This window comes from Cygnus olor, chromosome 4 (assembly GCF_009769625.2).
Source record: "Cygnus olor isolate bCygOlo1 chromosome 4, bCygOlo1.pri.v2, whole genome shotgun sequence".
In the NCBI taxonomy this organism is placed as follows: Eukaryota; Metazoa; Chordata; class Aves; order Anseriformes; family Anatidae; genus Cygnus; species Cygnus olor.
Genome location: NC_049172.1, coordinates 4,846,727 through 4,863,407, shown reverse-complemented (window position 1 = coordinate 4,863,407; position 16,681 = coordinate 4,846,727). Strand labels below are relative to the sequence as shown.

The 16,681-nt window shown below is 49.8% G+C and overlaps 1 protein-coding gene across 4 annotated transcripts in view; it reads right to left on the bottom strand.

Moving 5' to 3' along the window:
- Nucleotides 1-16,681, bottom strand: part of LEF1 (lymphoid enhancer binding factor 1) — a 64,193-nt gene that overhangs the window by 31,587 nt on the left and 15,925 nt on the right. The gene's annotated exons all lie outside the window — the stretch shown is intronic.

Here is a 16,681-nt window from a genome sequence, read left to right as displayed (position 1 = left end):
ACCGCAGCAACCATCCCAGCGTGTAAGAGGCGCTCCGAGTTTCTACCCCACCACCCTGCACCCTGCCCTGAGGCAAAAACAATTATGCAACTAGCAGATTTTTAATAAAATAAAAAAGAAAAGCAGAAAAAAAAGCAATAGGCCTTCAGACAAAAACGCTGATAAATATCAGCAAGAACAGCCTGTCAAACGCCAGGAATTAAGAGAAGAAAAAAATCGTTTAGGAACCCAATGAAATTAATTTTGAGTCTCACTATTCAAGTCTTGGCACAAATAGACATTATGACAATACTCCAAGTACAAATCAAGGATTTCTCTGGACTTCTAGAACCAGGAGGGCTATTAAATGGACAACTCAATTTATTGTTAAGGCTAGTAGGAGCAGAGGAAAAAGGAGCAAATGGGAACCAGTGCAGCATTTTCTGCTTTCCTTGTTTTCAGAGCACCACCTTAAGGAACTTGCATTAGCAGGCAGTATCTTCTTAATGTCTGACCTATCCCTCCAGTCATATAGCTCAGAATCTGGTGCCATGAATTTTTGCTAAATTATGCTATCCTTGCTCTCCTCTTAATTTTACGGTTTTCAACACAGATTTGCTTTCCTGTGGGAAAGAGATAAGAACCTGAGGATTTTAATTTAAGCTTTGGCCTTGTCTTATATTTTGCAAGATGGAGAGAGAAAGCAGCACTAGTAGGTGTTTTAAAGCCAACAAGCATTAGGTCCATTTATGTGACCAAATAATAAAAGCAATATGAATTCTCAAGAATATGTATGAGTTGAGTTGTAAAGGCGATAGCACAGGCTGCTATTCATCTTCCCAGTCTGTATATATTCAACAAAAACAGATGCATACAAATTTCAGATGATTTACAAATCAGGCCTCAGTCTTTAGCTACAAGACGCATGGGCCAGCCCACCATTCAGCAATTACTTTATCAACAACAAACTGTACGTTATGAATAAAGATCAAGGAATAGATGTATTTAGGTCACACACGCAGCTGCTAATCAGCATTAATTTCTCAAAATTTAGTAATTAACATTTTGTATTATACTGGATGTAATTGTCATGCACACCCGTGGTATCAGGGCTGTTTGCTTTTAGAAATCATCCATTCGTACTTTCAGTCAGCCAATCCATGTACCCCCTCGCTCCCCAGCATCCTGCAGATTCGATTTTATTTTCTAATTCTCAGCACCTTATCCCCTAAGCCATGGCAGTGGTTTTCAACGGGTGAAGGAACTGTGAGAAGTGAGGAGAAAAGCAAACCGCTTGTCAGTGGGCTTAAAATTAACATATAAACAGGGTGTATCTCCATTAACAGCATTTGGAGATCTTCTGCAGAGCCAGAACTGGCAAAATAAATTAATAATGACAATAATAATGAAAATAATAATGAAAATAATGATGATGATAATAATAATAGAGGTGCTCTGGCCTGTCTCACAGTGCTTTGGGCACCCATATCCACCATCAGACAGGGGCTTGGTGGTCTGGCTGAGCACCATGTTCCCTGGTGGTCCCACCATGACAATCACCATGTGTGATGGGCAGAAAACACAGGGTGACACGTGCAGAACAAGGCCTGCGTGAGAAAGGCCTGCTGCCATATTTTTTAAAAGCCTCAAGGACTCCATTGGTTCTGCTATCACACCTGCCCCGTAAGTCAGCCCAAGTGGGTGATCTGTTTGCTGACGTCCACGCTTGGTTTTCTTGTTTTTTCCCCAGGGCTTTACCACACCAGAGGCTTTCCAGGGCTGAGCTATATGGCCAAAATCCTATGTTGTGCTCAAGCAAGAGATGATGCTAATTAGATTTCTCTTACTGCAGTCCATTAAGTTGTATTTTCTTTATCAGTGGGCTTCCTCCTCCTCCCACAAGCATGCTGCCCATGCAACATGGGCTGTGTGCATTTGTCTCCCCATATTCTCCCCAAATTTGTCTCTGAACATGGTGCTTTAGCTGCAGGAAACCTCAAGCAGTTTGCACAGGCCCAAAGCAGGGGCTGCTGACCTTGACCACACTGAGCTCCACACAAGGGGAACTTGGTCCCTCAGTCCCTGTCACATTGACAAGACATACATTTTATATGGGCGTGATGCACTGAGCACCTTTTTTCCTCAATACAATGTTAAAATCTCCTGCAAATCCCTATCAGACCCTACGCCTTCAATGAGAAAGGCGTATTACATGATTACTCATCGTCCTACATGAGGATCTTAAAACTATTGCACTACAGAAATTACACTGCATCCACCCACCAAAATGTAGTGTTTTGGTGCAAGTGGGACCCTTCCAACTTGGGATGTTTTATGATTTATGATTCCAAGTTGGGTACCAACTTATGTACCCAAGCAGCTGGACTCACACAGATCCTCTCCACTTTAAATGAGTGCTGCCCTGTCTCTCATCTGCAGAGGACACTTTGAGACAGTTTAAATTAATCTCTGGTGAGCTGATGGTGAAATGCTGCATTTTGGAGTCAGTCTGAATCCAGGCCAGTTCTCTCTAATTCTTTGAAGTGCTTTGGAAGAAACACGAGACTACCAGAAAAAAACAAAACAAAACTAAACTAAACTAAAAAAAAAAAAAAAAAAAAAAAAAAAAAAAAAAAAAAAACACCTCCCCAAACAGCTAGCTAAAAGCTTCAGCCTGCACCTGTAAGGTATCCTATATGCAACAAGTGTGCAAAAACAATAAAAATCCCAAGCCAGCCACAGCAAAAATGCCTGTGGTTCAGCACCCGGCAGGCAGGCCGGAGCTGGGGGGGCATTTGTTCCAGAGAAAGACAAAGGGGCATCGAGCAGGGAGGTGGCGTTGTGAGCAGCAGGCTGCAACACGGGCTGGCTGCAGGGCCTGGCCTGAGGCCTGCCATGGCTCCCCACCGCCAGGTCACACGAATGAAGAAGTACTTCGTCCTCCAGCAAGATCCTGGAGCCAAAAGTCAAAAGCAACTCCCAAAACACTGCTCTGATTTTTTTTCCCCTCCTTTAAACATTTATCTGCTTCTAGAACAAATGCTGCAGCCTCCTTACTTGTCTCCTGTCAACTTCTCTACTGTCAATAAGTTGTACCTTGGGTACAAGCACTAGCAGATAGTCTTCTCAATTAAAACGAAAATAAACAAATTTACAAAAGAAACCAACAAACACCTTAAAAAAGAGAAAAACAGACCTGTGTGGCCAAATGAAAGCATTCCCTTTGTTCCTGATAGAACGGGTCACTTTGAAAAGCATGGCTTCAAGTTTTTGACAGGAAATGTTAAATTGAGAGGGAAAAACACAGCAGCAGACAGCTCCTCCAAACACACACCACCAAAAAAACCCAACCCTGTCCACTATTGCTGTGGGTCTACCTTAGGAAAAAAAAAAAAAAAAGACAAAGACCAATGACTTGTTGAAGGACTTCAGGATGCCTTGGCCTGCAAAGACAAGGGAAATCTGTCCCTTTTTTAGCCTGTTTAACGTCTAGTTTCTAGGGCCCTGAAATCATTCTTAGGCAGGAGGACTTGGCGAACTGAGGAGACCGAAGTTTCAATTGCCATCTCAAAATAGTGATAGCATTTTAATGGCTAAACCAACTCTGGATTTATGCCTTTGATGACCAGCTGTTGCAATAGAAATGCAAGAGCCAGAAGAGCATAGTTTTGGAGCAATGTGAAAACCAGGCCTATGTACGAAGACCTGCTGTCATGGGCAAGCTTTGGCACAGGGGGCTGGAGGTGGAAGGAGAGGAGGTAACAGTAAGGTGTCTTGGCCAGAACTAGTTACCAGTAGATGAAACAGGTAATCAACACTAGCAATAATTGCAATTACAATTTTCTATCTTCCTGGGAGCCGTCATACAATCCCTTTCCATAGGCAGATCTGCAGAGGTGCAGCAACCTTATTTATAGCAAATAGTTTTATGTATAAAGCCAACCTCCTTACAAGCTCTTGACAGCAGAGATCACTTTATGTTTAATTTTCAAAATCTTCTCCAATTGCTAGACAGTGCAGCTGAGAAAATGACATAGCAGGTATGGAGGTGGTGAATTTGAAGCCTTACTTTTGATCTCACCTTGAAAGCACGCCCACAGGGACCACCCCACTCACCCCCTCAGAAACAGGGGTGCAGCAATATTTTGAATTATAAAAGACAAATAAAAGAGTCACATTCTTTATACGCTGCTTCCCAGCATGGCAGCACAGGGCCGTTTATGTTGGTGACCCTTCCTGTTTAGAAACACCAGGGGTGACACCCATGGGACTTGCCACAGTAAGATGGCAAAGTCAAGCCCTGCATCCCTTCTGACATCACATTTTGCAGCTTTGCAACTGGTAACACTTATTCAGAACAAAACTATCCTCAAAACTGCATGCTTCAGGGAGTAAACCGGTCGCTAGCAAAGGTCAGAAGAAAACTGCACCCAGTCCCCCTTTCCCTCAAGTCCTTTGTTTCAGTGCATGGCCAGATAATTAAGTTAGATTCAGTGCTGGGAGCCAGGGAAGGGGAGAACAAGAAAATTACTGTAAGTCATTGCATGCTTCCCCCTTCCCTGGGACACCTTGTGCCAGTGGATGTGGAGATGCAGCCCAGGAGACCCCCAGGAGTTGTGGAGAAGCCACCAGAGTGCAAAGGATGCACCCTTGAGATCCTTGCCAGAGCCTCATGTGGTTATTTGGGAGCAGGAGAAGTTTGTGCCCATTTTTGAGCTGCCAAGACCTCCTTCCTTTTCAGACAGCCTGGCAGCAAGCAGCCGTCACTGCAATGCATCAGAGAGGCAGTTTCTCAGGTGCTCAGCCTCTTCTCTGAGAGCACAAGCCATGCAGCAACAATGCCGGGCTCTTTTTTGGACCAGATCTTGCACCACTTATTCCACAGGGTGTCAAGCCTGGCAACACAGATAGTGTACAGGGATGCCAGAAGAGGAAGGGCAAACTGCTTGAAGCCTGAAGCGTCAGTGCACAATAAAAATCCGAGTGCAGCAGCCAGGGGAGCACTGCAAAGAAAAGAGTGAATGGGATTTGATAAAGCCCAGGATAAGCATCTATCTAGACGGATTACAATAAGTATCTGGATTCAGATTAATTGTGATGTTAGTGAGAAAACACTATACTAATGGCAGGTCTACCTTCTTGTTCTTTTTGCAACTTTTTTTTTCTTTCCTTCCTTCAATCTTGGAAATTAATATAGCACAACTGTGACTGCTTTTTTGCTGAAAAGTTGTAATAAACATTTGAGTTCCCTCAAGACAGCTTTAAAAACATGGCTGTTGAATCTCCGACAGAAACACACTTTATTTCAAGTGTTCATTAAGCACCGCCATTAAGCGAGTGATTAAAGCACACCCAGTATTAAAATAGCTTGATTAGAAATCCCCTGCTATCTGAGTTTTCTACTCTCTCGTGACTCCTTAATTTGTTTGTTCTCACCTTCTCGGGAAGGCTGTTGGGAGACCTGAGATGCTGCGGCACGGCACCGCGCGGGGAGCCAGGCAGCTCTTTCAAGGTTGCTATCAGGGAGAGGACAAGCCCACTGCTACTTACGTGCTGCCAGAATTACGCACAGCCCATTAGTTTTAGAAATACGCACTAACGACTGATAGGGCATGAAATCACCAGCAAAGCAGCACACTCGCACGGAAAGCTTTTTCTCTTAAAATATTTTGCAATGTTTTATTTTGTTCTCCCAACACAGCAACGGGTCCTCCTGATGGTCATCAGTTCCTAGTAAATGCTCCACACTTTAACAGCTGATGCTCATTTTAAGCTCTGGTTCCCATGTGATGGTCCTTTAACTTTGTCCATCCTGAATGGTTCATCCAACACTGGAAATACGCAGCTCTGTGGGGTTAAGCAAAGGCTCTTTTGCCCACACAGCCTGCCATTCCCTTACCTCACACCAGCCAAAAAGGTGTTTTCCCCCCATTGTTTCCCACCTGCCTACAGCCCTTTCTGTTCTCTGTTGGCCTAGGGGAACACAAGAACCATGGTTTTCACAAGCCCAAGCTGATGCCATGCTACTGCACAAGGGGATGCGCTTTGGTCCAACACTCAACCTGGGGAGTTTCCAAACCAAGCCTGGAAATTGTTCGGGCAAATGAGAGGCCGTCGGGTGGATAAATACAGAAATGTGGTACAGGAGTGAGTGGCCTGAGGGCACCCCCTGAAGGCCGGTGCTCCTGCGTGTTCCTGGTGCTCCTGTGTGTTCCTGTTTGGGCCGACGACGTGCGTCACAGGATGAGGTGACTCTTCCTTGTCGGCCTCCTCATGTCCCACAGGATGCAGGCCGAGGATCCTGGGGCGAACCCAGAAAGTCCCATCCCGTGCAGCAGTGATGCCTTTCAGTATGATGAAAGCACTTAAAATAGGACCACTCCCAAGCATACATCTACGTGGTGTCCGTACCACAGCCTACTCAATGTCACGTGCCATAACAGAGGCCAACTGAGACCAAGAAGGTTGAAAACTGTCAGCTTCTCTTTGAGCAGGGATTTTTTGAGGTGAACTGAACGGAGATGTTCTTGGTTCAGGGAATGTACACGTTTTTGGTTCAGATGTTCAAGTCCAGTGTGCATGCACGGGGAGCACATCTTAGCTTTGTCGCACGAAGGCAAGGACAAGGACTCCAGTCCAAAGTGCTCCCATGGGGAAACCTTTGCCTAGCACCAAAGTCATGGGACGGGCCATCCATGCACTGTCCAGCAGCCAGGAGTTTTGAGACATGGAGTTAAGAGCCTGGGGGGCTGGCAGAACATGGTGGGATTAACATAGAGGTCACCCAGCATACAGCAGGGCGTAGAGCAAGCACACGGGGCACTTCCTCGAAATCCAAGGCTCCCAGGCACTGCTGACCCTGCATACCCACTGGAAAAAGTTTTCGAGTAACTTCTGAGTCCAGCTAAACCGTATTAACAGATTTATCCAATAACATGCAAATTCAGGTTTTAATGAAAAGTCTTAAGTCACAGCTCTAAGTGATTTGGACTTTTCTGCTAATGGCATCTGCTAATGACCAAAGATTTAATGCATCAAGTCTTAGCATACATCAGTGCAAACAATATAACCATTTAGTGGAGGTAAAAAGTCATCTCATTAGACATCCATCACTGGATGTGGGCAAGATGGTCCAAAGGCTTAAAATAAAATATTCATTTTTAAAGAAAGAAAAAAAATCCCTAAAAACGTACAAATGATTAGGCCGAAAGTAGCAGTCTGCTAAAGCTTCACCAGGATTGAAAATGCAAGCTGCAACATATATCTGGAGGTAAAACGCATTTGCAAGTACTTAATTTCTGCAGCACTGTTCCACAGAAGGCAAAACCAATTTTAATAGGAATTAAAGCAATAGGGCCCTCCAGAAACAGGATGTCTCTTAGACAGGTTATTTGAACCATCAGTAGAAGGTCGTAACAGGAATTATTTCTCTGCCACATTGTGCAAGATGACTTCAGTACAAACAAAAGTGATGAAGAGCTGCTAGCTTAATGTTATGGATCAGTCCCACGAGGGTTTGTAACGATCGTGAGACACAAAATCACGCTCCGAAATTACACTTACACGTAGCTAAAAGTACAACTATCACAGTGCACAGCTCAGCAGGAGCAGAGAGTGAATCATGGGCTCAAAGAAGCAGGGCTTCAAACACTTTTTCTGGCCCACACTGTGGATGCCAATATCCCCAGTTGCCCAATCTCATTGTCTCAGAAGATGTAAAAAAGGGGGCCAGGGTCTCCCAGCACAGGCTGCTGGCAGGAGGTGGCTCAGGTCAGGGAGCTGTCAAAATTAAAACCTCGCACTCGTGCGCCTCATACAGACCAGGTACGGATGTTCAGCATCAGGTAGCAGACCCAGAACATCAAGAGGAGCCAACAAGAGAGTCTTTGGGGGATGCTCCTGCATCGGCTTTGGTGCTAGGTCAGTCTCTGAGAGTTGCCCTGTGCCTGCCAAAACGCAGCCTCATCATACAGGGGGTCCTCAGGACCCAAAATGTGACTTTCCCACCAGTGGTGGCACCAGATCTGCTCTGGCTTTGTTCCAGCCTCTGCGCTCGCCCCAGGAAGGTGCCAGAGGGCTTAAATAAAACGCTGTCGGTATGCACAACGCACGTGATGCCCTTTAAATCCTGCATGGGATATTCCTGCCTGCTGCTAGACTTGATTTTTTTTTTTTTTTTTTTTTTAATTCAAGAGCTGCCCTTTAAAATTTAAAATCACTCTTAAAAGAAAAAATAACACCCAGCCCACAGCCTAAGTTTTGTGCAGCAGGCACCTCCATCCTCATAAAAAGCCTGGACTGCACTTTATAACATGGGTAAAAGTCTAAACATCATAAAAGAGAGCCTGAATTGCCTGAGCCCCTGGTAAATCACCCCTCCAGATGGTCCTAGGGCTGCACATAGAGCCCTGCCCGTGGCAAGGGGTCGCCCTGCAATCACACCTCAACCCAACACCAGTTATGCGTTACTTCGTTAAAGAGGCACTTCCGAAGTTTTCCAGTGCCCCGTCATTAGGGATGGTTTGATTTTCCAGGCAATTAACGCTCGTCTGCACAATTATCTCCTCCCCATAGCACGGCAGAGGTGGACAATTTCTGATCACAGTCACATTCCTCCTCGACAATTCTCGTTGCAGTAAAGGCCATGCTTGCCTCTGGGGAGAAACGCAGCCACAGGAGGCTCTGCAAAACGCTCCTCAGCAGCTCACCAGACAGAAACTTAGCTGGTGGCAGAAGAGTTCGGTGAAGGATTTAACAAGAGACACCCTCCTCCATACCTTCCTCTTACCTCAGCCGGTGCCACAAAGCTCCCAGAGGCCACAACCCACTGCCAGGGCAAAATGACCATCACCCCAGCAGGCTTCCCAGCCCACCAGGGACTTCTGGCACCCCAGGGCTGCCAGCTGCGCAGACCCACAGGGGCAGCCCGCTCGTGCTGCACCACAGGTGTACAAACACCCGTATGGACATTCAAAAAGTGCTCCTGTGAGGTAACAGGCCCCAAAAGAGTAATTAATTGCCAGTCTAGCAAAGCAACGAGACAACAACGCTGGAAGACACCATAGATGGTTTTTCAGGCGCGGGAAATTTGACAACTCACCATTTGCATCACTTTGCGTCAAGCTGGGAGCTGACACTACGAGAAAGGCAGCTCCTTCGGCGCAGCACAGAGATGCACCCTGTTCTCAGCATCGAGCTCCCTTGCATTCAGTTAGAGGAAGGAAACGCTGCCTCCCCCACGAGATAAAAACAAAACAAAATGTAAAGAAAAAAAAAAAAAGAACCCTCTCCTCTTCAGAAAACCAAGGCCAGGTGTTAGGTACTCTCGACATCAAGCTGAGGCAGGGCTGGCTAATCTGTAGGCTGGCTCGTTTAGCGAGATAAAGGATTTCGGGAGGTGCCGTGGGCTGGGGGAGCGCTGGCTGAGCGTGGCTCCTGCAGGAATGCCTGACCTTTCCCGGGGCTTTGATCATGCTGGCTCGCGGCGTGAGATAACGAGCCCTCTGCAGAATCCGGAGGTAATAAAAAAAGCAGCTTTGAGGCCTCGTGTTTTGGCAGCGAAATGCTTACCTGTGCTGCCAGCACGCAGCCCGGTCCCCCCTGCCCTGCCGAGGAACCACTGGAGGAATTTGGGCGCGAGGCTTCGGCTCCTGCTCCATTTCCCCTAACTGAAGAGGGCTCCTTGTGCATCGCTCGTAGGGAAGGCATGCACGGAGAGATTCAGAAACAAGCAGAGCCACAGAAGCACGGTCTCCAATTAGTACACAATTAAGCTGCAGGTAGGATAACAGGAGGAGAAAGTGTGTATCTGACACAAAACAAACAGTAAAACAAAGAGCAGAAGGGGATGAAGCTTTTTTTTTTCCCCCAGTTCCCCCCTGAGTGCCTAACCTGTACCTAAAGGACTGGTTTTGCTGAGTTTTTTTCTTTTTAATTATTTCGAAGAAGGGGGGAGCGTCTTTCTCCAAGCAGCCCAGGACAGGCGATTGGAATGAGCCAGCGAGGTGCTGGGTCAGTAAAGCATGAAACACCTGGGCTGAGTCTGCGGGTGCTAATTAGATCAGTCTTGAGCACTTCCCCTAATGAGCCTGCGCAAGCACCGCAGCCACCTGGCTGCTTTGGGCAGCCGACCCGGGGAGGTTCTCCTGACCCTCGGGGCCGCTGCTCATCCCCGGGGGTGGCCGTGGCACGGTCCCTGCAGCCGCCTCATGCAGGTTTCCCCATCTGCAAGTCGGCTGCAGCCAAATCCAGCCCAACCTGGATAAGTTCCCCCCGTTGGGGGGAAAAGGCGGTGTGCTCGGCGATGCCGCCTTCCTCGCGGGGGTTGGCTATGTAGATTTCAGATGCAAATTTTACTTTAGGGCAGGCTTTATGGTATTAGGAGTCTCTTTTTTAGCCTTCTGAAATTTCATATGTATACATGCTAGAGCTCTCTCATCTCTGTTAATTGGGTTTTGTGGAATTTCGAGGCCCGGGGGCCGGGGGGAGGGCTGCTGATTAAAGCGCGCCGTGCAGAAGTGGATGCAGCGGTGTGGCGCGATAGCAGGAGCCAGGCTCCGTTCCCCCAAGCTGCCTTCTCGCAGGCACCCAGCAATTTGGAGGAGCCCCTTCTTCTGCCCTGGCACCCCACAACGAGGGGCAGGGGAGACGATGTGTGTGTGCCCGCATGTCCCCAGAAAACAGGGCACAGAGAGCTCCCCTCCGTGCCTGCGTTTGGCCCAGCTGCATCTCCCCAAGTGCTGCACATGCGAGGATCCAGCCCAGGAGCTTGCTTGCTGGAGCTAAATACAGATATTCACACACCCATGATAAATGCAGTCTAGTTTCATTTTTAACCCACAGGAGGGTGTGGAGGGAGAAGACATCAAAGCACGGACACAGGCTACCCTGGCATTCTGGGCGTGCAATTTTATCTTCCCCTCATTTCCCTCCTCTCCAAACCAGCTGCTGCAACTATCATGATGCTTGCCCTCCGGCCGGCGTGCTGGAAAACTGGCTTCCAAGGCAGTCATTAATCTCTCCCCATTACCCAGCTGGCATGGGATCTCTCTGAGACAGGAGAGCCGGCTCAGTTCCCTCCCCACCAGCAGCTCCTGCAGCCTCCCACGTGGCCACCGTCGGGGTGACAGCCAGGGGGGCAGGGGTGGATGCCACCAAGCGCCGTAAGGACATCTCCAAGGTGCGGGCTGAAGCAGCGTGCATCTTCAGGGGAGGACGGCTGGGATCAGAGCTAAGTTTAGAGAGTGACTTGCTGCACAGCAATAGCAGCAGGGAGCAGCCCCAATGTATGCGAGCTATGCAAGCCACGGGAAGATGCATGTAAAGCTTCCGCAAGAAAATACAGCTCAGAGGTGCTGTGCTTTTATCCTGCCTTTGGGTTTCAACCCATCGGAGGTGACAGGGCTGAAAAAGCAGAGAGGTATGTGATAAATCAAGTGCAAATGAGCTGCTCTGGTAAAGCTCCACTGAAATGAAAATAAAGCAGGCTTAGAAAGTAAGGATGCACTTTTGCAAGCTAGTTTAGGAGACAAGGTAACAAGAGGCTGTTTTGTGCCATTTCCACACAAAACGCAGCCACCTCGCTGCCTCCCACCCCACACGGTGCAGGAATGGCTCAGCACCTCCACTGGAACAAAAATAACTTTTTCAGAGAATACTTTTTCGGTGCGCCGATGTGGTGATTCACGCCAAAGCTGTCATATCTTCCTGGCAGCAGTGTTCAGCTGCTACCTTTTTTCACCAGAGCCCTGTACATACCTACCTAACCCTGCATTTGATCTGGCAGTAGGACCACAGGTTCTCCCAGGGAGAAGAAACACGCAGACGAGTTTTTGATCTTCCTTAAAAGTACTGCTTATCTCAGTTTTTGTTTGTTTTCTGTTTCTCGCGAGTGGGGCAGCGTCTGATGTGAATGCCACCCACCACATCTTATCTCGGCACCGAGGCACCCATTACAAACCACCGCGGGAACCGAAATAGCAGCACCTTCCTCGCCCGTGCTCCCCGCTTTGAGCAGCTACAGGGGTGTTCGGGTATCGCAGCCCCCGAGGCGCTAAGCACTGGTCTCGCACCCAGACACCCGCTGGGAAACGAGGGGTCCTTCATTAAGGCCGTGGAGATAACAGGCAGGATGGCTCAGGAAGCCACCCCTGGTACAACCAGGTTGAGTATCCACAGCAGAGCTCAAAACACTGCCTAGTCCCGTGAAAAGGGACTGAAATATGGGGCACAGCACAGACCACGGACTGCCCTCCTGGAGAGACCAGACACGGACAAGCAGCCCCTGGTCCATCCAGCTCCCCATCGACCCACTGCTTTCCACCCAAATCGCTCTCTTCAAGCCCCTGTCCCCTGTCCTGATGGTGAATCCCTGCTGAGGGTGACACGTGGACAGGGAAGGGCAAGACCCCAGCAAGGTCGTGAGAAAACGCGACTTCCACCGCCTCCAAATGCCGCCAGCGCCTCCAGCTGCTCGCCCCTTCCTGGCTATCTGCAGCTGCTTTCCGGCCCGCGGGACGACGCACGCCGGGTCGCGAGAACAGCCCTACCAAATCCTAAGGCACGGGGGGGAAGTGGTCTGAAAGGGATCAGCCTGAGGCTGAACACCAAACCAGCCTTCGCCCACACGGATGACCTCGTCCCCCTGGCCACCCTCAGCCCCACCTCGCCAGGGGCAGAGGTCTCCGACGGCCACGTTCCCACGAGCTTTCAGAGGGGGGAAAATGGAAAAAAAATTTAAAAAGCTACGACCAGGCAGAGGAAGGAGCTCTTGATTAGCCAGGGAGGAGGCAGCAGTCAGCTGTCACACCGCCTGTTTCGCAGCAGCCGGCCGGCTGGGCAGCCCCACGCGAGCTTTCCGTCCCCAGCACATCCTTCCTGGCCAGGGAAGGACGCGAGCCCTCAGGAAGCCGAGCCGTGGCGGCTCCTCTCCTCCTGGCTCCTCCTGCAGGGCTTTGCCCCCGGAGTCCTGCAGGGCTCCCAGCGAAGAGCGTGCTTAAATCGGGAGCCCAAAATAGAGCCCAGGCGGGCGCTATATTTAGCGGGAGGCAGCGCGTTGTAGGAAGGGCCAGCAGATGGGCACGGCCTCGGGACGGTCCCACCTGACCGGAGGCTGGTGCCGGGGTGAAGATGGTTTTGTTGGGAGAAGGGGAGGGCAGGCTGCAGGGGGTGGCATCCAGCAGGAGCGAAGGCAAGAGCCCCCCAGGGTGGCCAGGCAGGGCCGGGGCGTCCCACGTCCGGGAGGAGCCGAGCTTCTAATTAAGACCAACCGGCTCCGGTTAATTGAGCCCAATTCACCTGTGACATGAAGAGCCACAATCCCATCAACAATAATGGGACTGCATCGGCTTACACCAGTAATGACTTCAGATCGCGGCATAATAAAACTAATTCGATACTTCTCCAGGTCCAGCTGCTCGGGCTGCCGGGGGAGAGCAGAAGACACCCACAAAGCAACGCCACGGCGGGGTGACACGAGAGCTGCTCCGGGCAGGCAGACATGCAAATCAGCAGCTGCACAACCCCATAATTGCTGCTACGTCCCCTGAGGCCAGGGACAGCGGGGCCTTTGGGGTGGCATGTCTACAGAGGGCTGCCTTTTGCTCCTGTGTCGCCCGGGCTGCGTGTGCTGCTCCCAGGAGGACCCATCCCGGGATGTCTTCTCCAGAGAGGGACACGTATCACGGGGTGTCCGAATTGTCATCTGGCATGCTGGGGTTGTCTCTGTGCAAGGCACCTGCCAAAAGTGGCATGCCCCAATTAGACACTGCCCTAAACGAGGAGCATCCATCGCGCCACTCGCTCCCTGCCAGGAGAGCGGCTCCTCCCCGCCTGGGGCTTGGCTGCTGCCGGTACACCCTGCTCACTGCGCCGGATGAGCTGACACAGGCGAAATCAATTAGCTGCTGCTGCTGCTGCTGCTGGGATGCTCGGCTCGGACGGATTGGAAAAGACAAAGGGAGAAGAGCCCCACACCAGGAGGAACGAGGCCTGGCCAGCATGATTCTCTGCAGGTTTGAAGCGGGACGGGCTGGCTGGTGCTCCCCACAGTGGCTAGGTAGGGGCAGGAGGAGCGGGAAGGAGAGGCACAACCCTACAGCCCCCATACACCTCCACTCACTCCTCTGTGTCCATTCAACACATGCTTCGAACAAAAACAAGCAAAACGCTCTGCAAGTTCAGCTGAGGCACTTTCTGCTTCAGATTTGGTTGTTTAAGCCCCGTGCTTGGCAGAAAGCCTCCCAGCTCATCCTGCTTCAAACCAAAGTATTTTGGAGCTTGCGCTTGGCACCCTTCAGGAAGGAAAGAGAAGAGATCAGAAGGCACCATGTGCCCTCTGTACAGAAGTTATTTTACAGTGACCTCCTGCTCGCTGCCTTGGCAGCCCCAAGCAGGACCCGTCCTCCTCCCCTTGACGAGAGAGAAGCACGTCTCACAACCCAGATCTCCATCACCTAGCCCCAGACCTGTCTGCACCTCTGCAAAACACAAAATATTTCTTCAGAGAGGCCGAGGGCTGCTGCTGAGGAGATGTCACCTCCAGGTGGGAATAGAGGAACCCACTGCCTTGCTGCAGCAGGGCAGCTCCAGCCCCAACTCGACCCCACGGCCAGCAACCCTAGGGAGAGCTGTCAAAGCAATCAAAAAAATGCATCTTTAAGGTGCTGTCCACCCAGGGATGAATGGGAATAGTTATCGTGCTGCAGTTTTCTTGTGGTGGCGGTTTTTCTTTTCTCTTTGAAGGCTGAACATTTCTCCTGAGTAGGGTTACCTACGGTGACTTCCAGCTCACCGAAACACGAGACTGAAGGTACCGTTTTTTCGCACCGTGGGGCACGTCTCCCACACCGTATCTCATAGTAACATCTCTGCTCATTAACCCTTTTCCTGTTCAGCTTGCAATCCCATAAACATCTTTGTAGCGGCTGATGTCTTTGTTGACAGAGAAAAGTGTGATTTATGTTTTTCTCAGAGCAGGGAAGGCAGCGGTTAAGCAGCCCGAAGTGAGAAGAATCAGCACCAGGTTAGCAGGCAGCTGCCTGAAATCCCCTCCTCAAACCTCAGCTACGAGCAACACCCAGCGTCGGTACCCTCACCCTGGTTTATGTTCATCTGCAGATCCCCAACTTTTTGCTTAGGGCCACGACACTTCCCTTTCTGCTCTGTTGTCCCAGCCGTGGACGTGGTGGGCACCAGCTAAACTTCTCCACCTCCTCTACGAACCAGGTGGCTTTGCACGCACGGAGGAGTTCAGCAGGCATATCGTGACTGCGGGGCGCAATGCTCTCTTTCTTGCAGGCTATGGCTTAAGCGAAGTGCTTGATTGAGTCAAGACAGCTAACCGGCATCAAAAATGTCACGAATCGGCTGCCAAAAAAGCATAAATCACATTGTTCCTGTTTTTTTTTTTTTTTTTCCCCTACATTAAAAACATTCCTTTGCCATCTAAATTTATAGGGAGGCAGAGGAAGGGGGGGACACATCACCAGAGGCAAATGGTTTTGCTGTGTTTTTTTTTTTTTTTTTTTTTGAGATTGTGCATCTTCCACCAAACATTTGAACAGAAATCTCAGTTTGCATTTGTAGCGACAAGGGATTGCCCGAGCCCTTAATTCCCAGATGCCGTTTGCAGCGCAGTTTCACACGTGTGTGAGATGCTGCCTAGCCCTGGTGTGATCGAACTGAAGGGTACCAAGGAGGCATGCGGAGGGTGGGGAGAGCAGCCCTTACAGCAGACAAGGCTCCAGGCAGTCGTGGAGCAGAGTGGATCCAGTCTGAAAAGAATTGGCAACCCTAAAAGTTTTTGATAAGAGAAAAATTCATTGATGTTGGCTCGCACCAGGCCCGCTTCAGCTCTGCACTTGTCCTCTGTGTTTCCTTGGCATATCTGTTCCTTTCCTCTACCTGCTTTAGCATAACTTTATTTTTCTCTTTTATCTTTAGCTAACTGCACCCAGGGACTGGAGGGATTGATTTTTTTGTTTTGACTTATTGTTTGAAGATCTGTAACTCAAAGCAGCTTCTTGCGCCTCTGATGTCTAAGCCTGAGCTGTATAAAAGGTGAAGCTCGTCCTGTGTACCAAACCGAGCAGGGATACCATTTTATAATCAGTCATCTGTGTTTTATTTTGCCTTTTTGGGAGGAAAACTATTTTAAGACTTTATAGGCAATAACACTTTAAATAAATATTCTCGTGGCTGACACTACGCACGCAGGTTCTCCTTCTCTTTTTCAAGACAGCGCGCTATTGCTCACTGCTCGGGGCGGGGAGGCGGGGGGGAAAGCAAGTTCCTAATTAAAGGAGGCCATTATACATCAGAAGATGTTTTGAGCATCACGTCACACCCCCGGCAGCCTACTACAGCCAAAACGTTACCATGCAAATCTAAAAGCGCTCTCGCTCAGGGACACGCTTCCGTGGGGTGAAGCAGATCCCCACCGAGAGGGGACGGACGCATCCACAGTGAGCCGCTGTCGCTGCCCACATTCCTGTTTGCTCCCTCTGCCCCCCCTGGGGCCGAAGCCAGGGGGTTTCTCCTACTCCTGGGAAATTCTCACCCCCGAGCGCTGGCAGGCTGCATCCCACGAGCAGCTCATTAGGACGCGGCGCCCGGATTTCTCACGCCGAGGTCGCGCGGCTGTCTCGCTGAGAGCTCCTGGCCGCGGCACGCAGCGACGTTGTTTACGATAGCCCATCTCCTC